Source organism: Scyliorhinus canicula, chromosome 4, assembly GCF_902713615.1.
Source record: "Scyliorhinus canicula chromosome 4, sScyCan1.1, whole genome shotgun sequence".
Classification (NCBI taxonomy): Eukaryota; Metazoa; Chordata; class Chondrichthyes; order Carcharhiniformes; family Scyliorhinidae; genus Scyliorhinus; species Scyliorhinus canicula.
The window spans coordinates 208,328,333-208,334,957 of record NC_052149.1 but is presented as its reverse complement, the minus strand read 5'-3'; the positions used below and the strand labels follow the sequence as shown (position 1 = coordinate 208,334,957).

The window sequence follows — 6,625 nt, the reverse complement described above, 5'->3', positions numbered from 1 at the left end:
CCTGGGCTACCTAGTCACCTGGGTAGCACATACTCTAAGGATGCAATACAAGTTCTGTCCCCATAGGAGGCCATAACAAACACCTTACCTAGGCCCAATCCTCCACCCGATTCCTGTAGCCCAACTCTAAGCGGCAATCTAGCATGACCAATCCACCTAATCTGCGTATCTTTGGATTGGGGGAGTAAACCGAAGGATCGGAGGATACCCATGCAGACATGGGGAGAATGTGCAGACCCAACACAGTCACCCCAGGTCGGAATCGAACCCGGCTCCTTGGCGCTGTGAGGCAGCAGTGCTAACCACGGTGCCACCATACCACTCTGCTACCCTTGTGAGACATAGGGCTAGATTGTAACATTCTGATATGCTGGAAGTCCACGAGGAGAAGGGGTGGGGGCGGCTATATTTGGCCCTGTTGCACATGGGAAAGTCAGAAATAAGTGGAGAACATCTGTCAATTATGTTTTAACTCAGCCGTTGTACATTTATTTCATTGCCAGGTTTTCTAACCAATTTGTTTGTGTGAGCATGGTGATGACTGTTTAGGGTAATTTTATCTCTGGTATTTAAAGAAATATTCAAAAGATGCAGCTTGATGGTGTGAACAAATGAAGATGTGTCTGCAGGTTGCCCATGAGATCAGCAGCAGGTGCCTGGCGGAACGTGTGTCGATCCAGTGCTGAAAGCGCTTTAATGGCCTAAGCGGGGCAGGAAAGTTGAGTACGTTGGCCCATTAAAGTACTTCCTGATGTGTGTGCGATTGTGGCCTCGGGGCCCAGCACATTCGAAGGCTGCAGATGATGACTGCGAACATCATGAAAGTGATAGAAGACAAACCCCGCTTGTTGACGCAAAATATTACAGCTCGTGAGGCTGAGCGGCAGAATACTAATAAAAGGCTCGAAGAAATGGTGGAAAGAATCCTGAACATCAAAAATGTTGTTTCTTCAGCCGAGACTCAGACTCAATCCTTGAAGAGTCAGCTACGTGATATGTCAGGGATCCTGGAGGATACGGAAAACTGAGGCCAGAGGAAGAACATCCGGGATGTCGGTCTGCCGGAAGGAGTGGCGGAAAAGTGTTTTGAGAGCTGGCTACCACGTTTTCTCAAGCTGGATGTGAAAGTTGGGCTTTTCAGAGAATTCCCTACAGTGGAGAAGAAGGCCATTCAGCCCATCGAGTCTGCATCGACCCTCTGAAAGAGCACTCCAACCAAGCCCATTACTCCGCCCTATCCCTATAACCCCTTCACCTAACTGACCATTCCTCGACACTAGGTGGCTATTTAACATGGACAGTCCACCTAACCTGTACATCTTTGGACTGTGGGAGGAAACTGGAGCACCCTAGGAAACCCACGCAGACATGGGGAGAATGTGCACATCCCACATAGACAGCAACCCAAGACTGCAATTGAACCCGGGTCCCTGGTGCCGTGAGGCAGCAATGCGTGTCTCTAACTACACTAACAGCACCGTGTTGTCCATTTCAAGCTCAAAGGGGCAGTAGCGCAGTGGTATTGTCACTAAGCTAGTAATCCAGAGACCCAGAGTAATGATCTGAGGTCCAGGGTTCGAATCCCACCATGGCAGATGGCGAAATTTGAATTCAATTAAAATCTGGAATTAAAAATCTAATGATGACCATGAAACCATGGTCGATTGTCGTAAAAGCCCATCTGGTTTGCTAATGTCCTTCAGGGAAAGAAATCTGCCGTCCTTACCCAGCCTGGTTGACATGTGACTCCACACCCACACAGCGATGTGGTCTTAACTGCCCCCTCACTGAAATAGGCTAGCAGGCTACTCAATTCAAGGACAATTATGTATGGGCAACAAATGCTGGTCCAGCTAGCGACGCCCACATCCCAAGAACAAATAAAAAAACTCCTGTCTTTGAGGCCCAGGGACAATCAATGTCCCAGGCCGGTCATAATTTACTTTCACAACTTCACAGACTACCAGAATATGGTGGAGGATGTGAAGGGGGGCACGACCTGCATTCATGAAGGGGCGAGAAACTAATTTTTCCAGAATTTCTCAGCAGCGGCACAACAGATATGTGCACAGCCTTGGAACTTGATCTTTTATTCCTAATTCTGGGTTCCCCAGATAGGAGGATTAATGACAATGAAAAACAGCTGTATAATATCATACCTTTTGCAGCACGGAAAAATATCCTCTATTCCTGGATTGGTGACAAGTATCCTTCGATTCAAAATTGGAATAAAGTAATTATGGCATTCTTGACTTCTGTACTCTGTTCTAAATCAGATTCATTCTGAAAAGTGTTGGATCCCTATCTCAAATTTATACACTTCATTCTGTAGGCCCTGCTCCTACAAGGTTTTCCATAAGCCATGCAGCAGGTCTTGATTTCGCTATACATGAAGTTGCACATCTTGTTACCCTCCATCTGCATTCTCTAATTGATCCGTTGTGTGGTTAGAGACACACATTTTTGGAACTGTAGTTCTGAGGTTATACAGTCTTCTTCTGTGAATACAGATAGTTCTGGACTGTACCAATTTGTTTTGTAAGTTTCTCACAGGCTAATTTCTGGCTTATCTTTGGCTATTGCAGTTCTTCATGTTTCTGGTGATTTCCACAGTTGTTTACTGGAAATGGTGTGGCAGGAGCAGAAGTTTTTTTTTTTTGCTGACTTCAAGATTTATAAACAAGCCATGCTACCAAACAAGGGAATACTAACAGGCATGGAATTGAGCATCAGTGAGAGAATGAACAGAGACCGCACGGAGCAAGACAAGCTGCTGGTGGAGGAAGAGGGGATGTAAAGCTCTGGACAGGAGTCCATATCTGATCATGCTTCCCCAAAGTTCAGGGTGCCATTATGCGCATGAATCAGAACATCAGGTTAATTCTGTACTGAATCAAGAGGGACTCCAAATCCCTCAATGTGCAGCTAGTATGTTACCATAGGCCAAACATCATGTGGGTCAATGCACAGCAGTCATGAAGCCTTCTTTCTGGGGCTGGATGTTGTACCAGCTGCATTTCAACCACCATGACACATCAAAGGGTGGCTGCAGGGTAGCAAGGGAAATCCTCAGGTGACATTGCTGCACACATGAACAGCATGCATACAGTGGGAGCCATGCTATTGCAAGAAATTTGGTGGAAGACAATTTGCATGCTGACTAAACAATTCCACCACTGTGGCTGCTCTGGAGGAGCCCTGCAGCGCTTGGCTGCTTCTGTCTTTGGAGATGTGGTTGGATGTTGCATGCAGTGCAACCTTGCTGTCATGAAGGGGCAGCTCTTGTCACCACCTGTCAGACAAGAAGCTAAGTAGCAAGAACTCGAGGAAGAAGAGAAGGGCGATAAGGAAGATAAATTCAAGACTGGTCCATCATGATTTATCTCCTATTCCTGTTTGTTTCTTTCGTTTCACTTTGAAGGAAAGCTCAATCCTTGCTCAATGCTTTACTGACCCGGCAGCTCAGACAAAATCAGCAACTTACGAGAGTTAAATCTATGATTTGTCACAGGATCAGTGCAACACATTCCTCTAATTCTCTGCTGCAATATTCCATGCTGCAAACTCTACTTTGACAAATGTAATGGCAAAGAATGAGTAGATCTCTTGGAAAACAATGAATGTTAGTCAGTGCTAAAATATTCAATCCTTTCTTAAACAGAAGCTTATCTTTGCACCAAGTTTCGATAATGTTTCACGTCGTCGATTGTGGAGATTTTCCACAGCATACTGCTTCAGTGAGGCGATAGACCCTAATGTTTACTGATCGCTGTAAAACAAAGTTGAACTTTGCACCTGGGCACTCCGGAAATACAAATCTGGTTTTCGTAATCAAAACGATTTAGATTATGTGCAAGCACCCGGAAGAACTGCACTCGTGAATCCCTTTCTGCTCCCACAGATAAACTTACATTTTTAAACATAGGGAGAAAAAAAATGAAGTGTCATGCAGGATTCTAGGCTTGTGGAATGATCAGCTGACATCCCACTTTCTTTTATCTTTGACAGTGGAATTCTTTACTCCCCTTTGGAAACATGGTTAGCACTGCAAGGTAAGTGGTCATTACTCCTTACTTGACATGGCGCCTCTGGCTACTCCATCATTCGTTGTCAGTAATATTTTAACAGTTCATGACATCAGACGTATTCTGATAGTCTTGTGAGGGTCAAATGATTTACAAGGAAACTCATTTTGCCAAAGGCAGTAGAAACGTTCAGACCTTTCTTCAGTAGTGAACTCATGCAACTTATCAGTTTGTTCTCATCAGTGATCACTTTTATTGGGTTTGATTTTTTAGGGCGTTGAGCTCTGTTATTGATTAAAAAGAGACTTCAGACAGAACATGGAAGAAATGTACGATGGGAGGGAGAAAACATTCATGTTTTTGTCTCCACATGCCGAGCTTTGCATGCCCTGGAGTGAAAATCTGTAATTTGCATGAATGTACCCCGCAATTTTTAGTCATTAAAATTAATGAAAATGAACTGCTGATTTTCAAACAAGAAAAACTGTTAAAATATAATAGATGCATTCCACCTCAGTAAAACCAAGTGTCATATTTTCATACCACATTTCCCAAAACTATGCTCGGAATGACTCCAAGGTTTTATAAGAACATAATTGTGCTAAACAGTATTTACAGTATTTTGGTAGTACAGGACTTGAGTATCAGTGAAAAAGAAGCATGTCAAAGCTTATCATCTTGTACTCCTTGTATTGTATTGGCAAGAATAACAAATGTAAATGGAACAACAATGTATACACCATGGGAAGAGGGTGCTGATTGGTTGGCAAGTTAACTCTGATGGGTAGAGGCATTGCCGTGGAGAATGCACTAGTTGGTTGGTGACTGACAGTTAACAGCCAAGCTGTGTTTAAATGCAAACCAGGCATGTTGATTCTGATTAATTCCCTGGGGAATGTACCATAGCATGGCTGAAAGCTATTTTGTTCAGTTGAAACAGGCACAATATATGTACATGTTCTTTTTATCTGCACAGAACAGGGCTCTGTATATTAGCAGATGAAGATTCCAGCACATTTGAGTGTATGACACCATGAGCCCGATTAATAATCTCCTCTCATGAAGTATAAATTGTTGTTCCCTTTACATAGATACATAGAAAATACAAGCAGGAATAGATCGTTCTACCCTTCGAGCCTGCTCTGCCATTGAGAATTTCATGGTTGCACCACCATCTGAGTGAAGACTTTTTCCTCATCTCAGTCTTAAATGGCTTACCCCATATCTTGAGGCTGTGACCCATTGGGTGGGATTCTCCGAGCCGAAATTGCGATTGGCACAGGGACGGAGAATGGGTGTTCATGCCAAGATCCAGTCCGACGCCATGAATCTCGCACGCACGGTCTACACGGCATGGGCAGGGGGCCATTGACAGAGCCCCCCGCGGCCATTCTCCCAGGAAAACTGGCTGAATTCCTGATGGCGTGGTTCTAACCACGTTTTGCCTGTCAGGAATGGCCAATGGCGGCTGCGCACTCAGTCCACGGCTGCCCTGGTGGGGAGCAGGGGGATCTTTCACCGGAGGGAGCCTCACAGACGACCAGGCAAGTGATCGGGTGGCACCAATCCGTGGGCGCACGCGATCTCGGGGGGACCTACTTCGTTCATCATGGTCCACGGTGTGAGTCCACCATGTCGCACGGAGCAGCCACTGCAATAGGCATCCATGCTATTTGCGGACTCATAGTTGTTTTCTTACACCTTTCGTGTATATGCTACTCATAGTGCAGGGCCCCGTATCCGCAGCCATGGATGCAAGGCGCACTCTGGGGCCCTGCTAGCCCCCTGCAGGTAGGAGAATCACTCTGGACTTTCTTAAGGCACGCTTTTTGATGCTAGCGTGGGGACAAAGCCCCATTATTGGAGAATTCCACCCATTGTTCCGGACCCTCCAGCCTGAGGAAACAATATTCCCCCATCCAGTCTGCCCAACCTTGCCAGAAATTTATACATTTTAATGAAATTTCCTTCATTCATAGAATAATGGAATCCCTACAGTGCAGAAGGATGCCATTTGGCCCACTGACCCTCTGAATGAGAGTCCTAGGCCCATCCTCGTGACCCCACCTAACATGCACATTCCTGGGCATTAAGGGGTAATTTATCATGCCAATCCACCTAACCTGCACATCTGTGGGACGAAACCAGAGCGCCCAGAAGAAATCCACGCAGACACGGGGAGAACGTGCAACCTCCATACAGACAGTCACCCAAGGCCGGAACTGAACCCAGGTCCCCGGCACTGTGAGGCAGCAGTGTTAACCATTGTATCACCATGCAGCCTCTTCTAAAGTCCAATAAATGCAGGCCTAGTTGTTCCAACCTCTCCTCATAGAACAATCCTGCTGTCCCAGGAATCAGTCTGATGAACTTTTGCTGCATTCCCTCTATGGTCCCTATATCCTTTCTTAGGTAAGGTAAGCAAAACAGCACAGTATTCCAGCTGTGGCCTCAGTAAGGCCCAGAGCAACTGCAGTAAGACATTCCTGTTCCTGTACTCAAATTTAATGAAGGCCCACATAACATTTACTTTCTTAACTGCTTACTGCACCCACATGCTTTCTTTCAGTGATTGGTTACAAGGGCATCCAGGTCCCTTT

At 45.5% G+C, this 6,625-nt stretch overlaps 1 protein-coding gene across 6 annotated transcripts in view; it reads left to right on the top strand.

Moving 5' to 3' along the window:
- Positions 1–3,880: 3,880 nt before the first annotated feature.
- The window catches only part of LOC119965344, a 164,271-nt gene continuing 161,526 nt past the window's right edge, over positions 3,881–6,625 (top strand). For all 6 annotated transcript variants that reach the window (XM_038795979.1, XM_038795977.1, XM_038795976.1 and 3 more), the window contains exon 1: positions 3,881–4,052. The gene's annotated coding sequence lies outside the window, so the exon portion shown is untranslated. The remainder of the gene's footprint in view (positions 4,053–6,625) is intronic.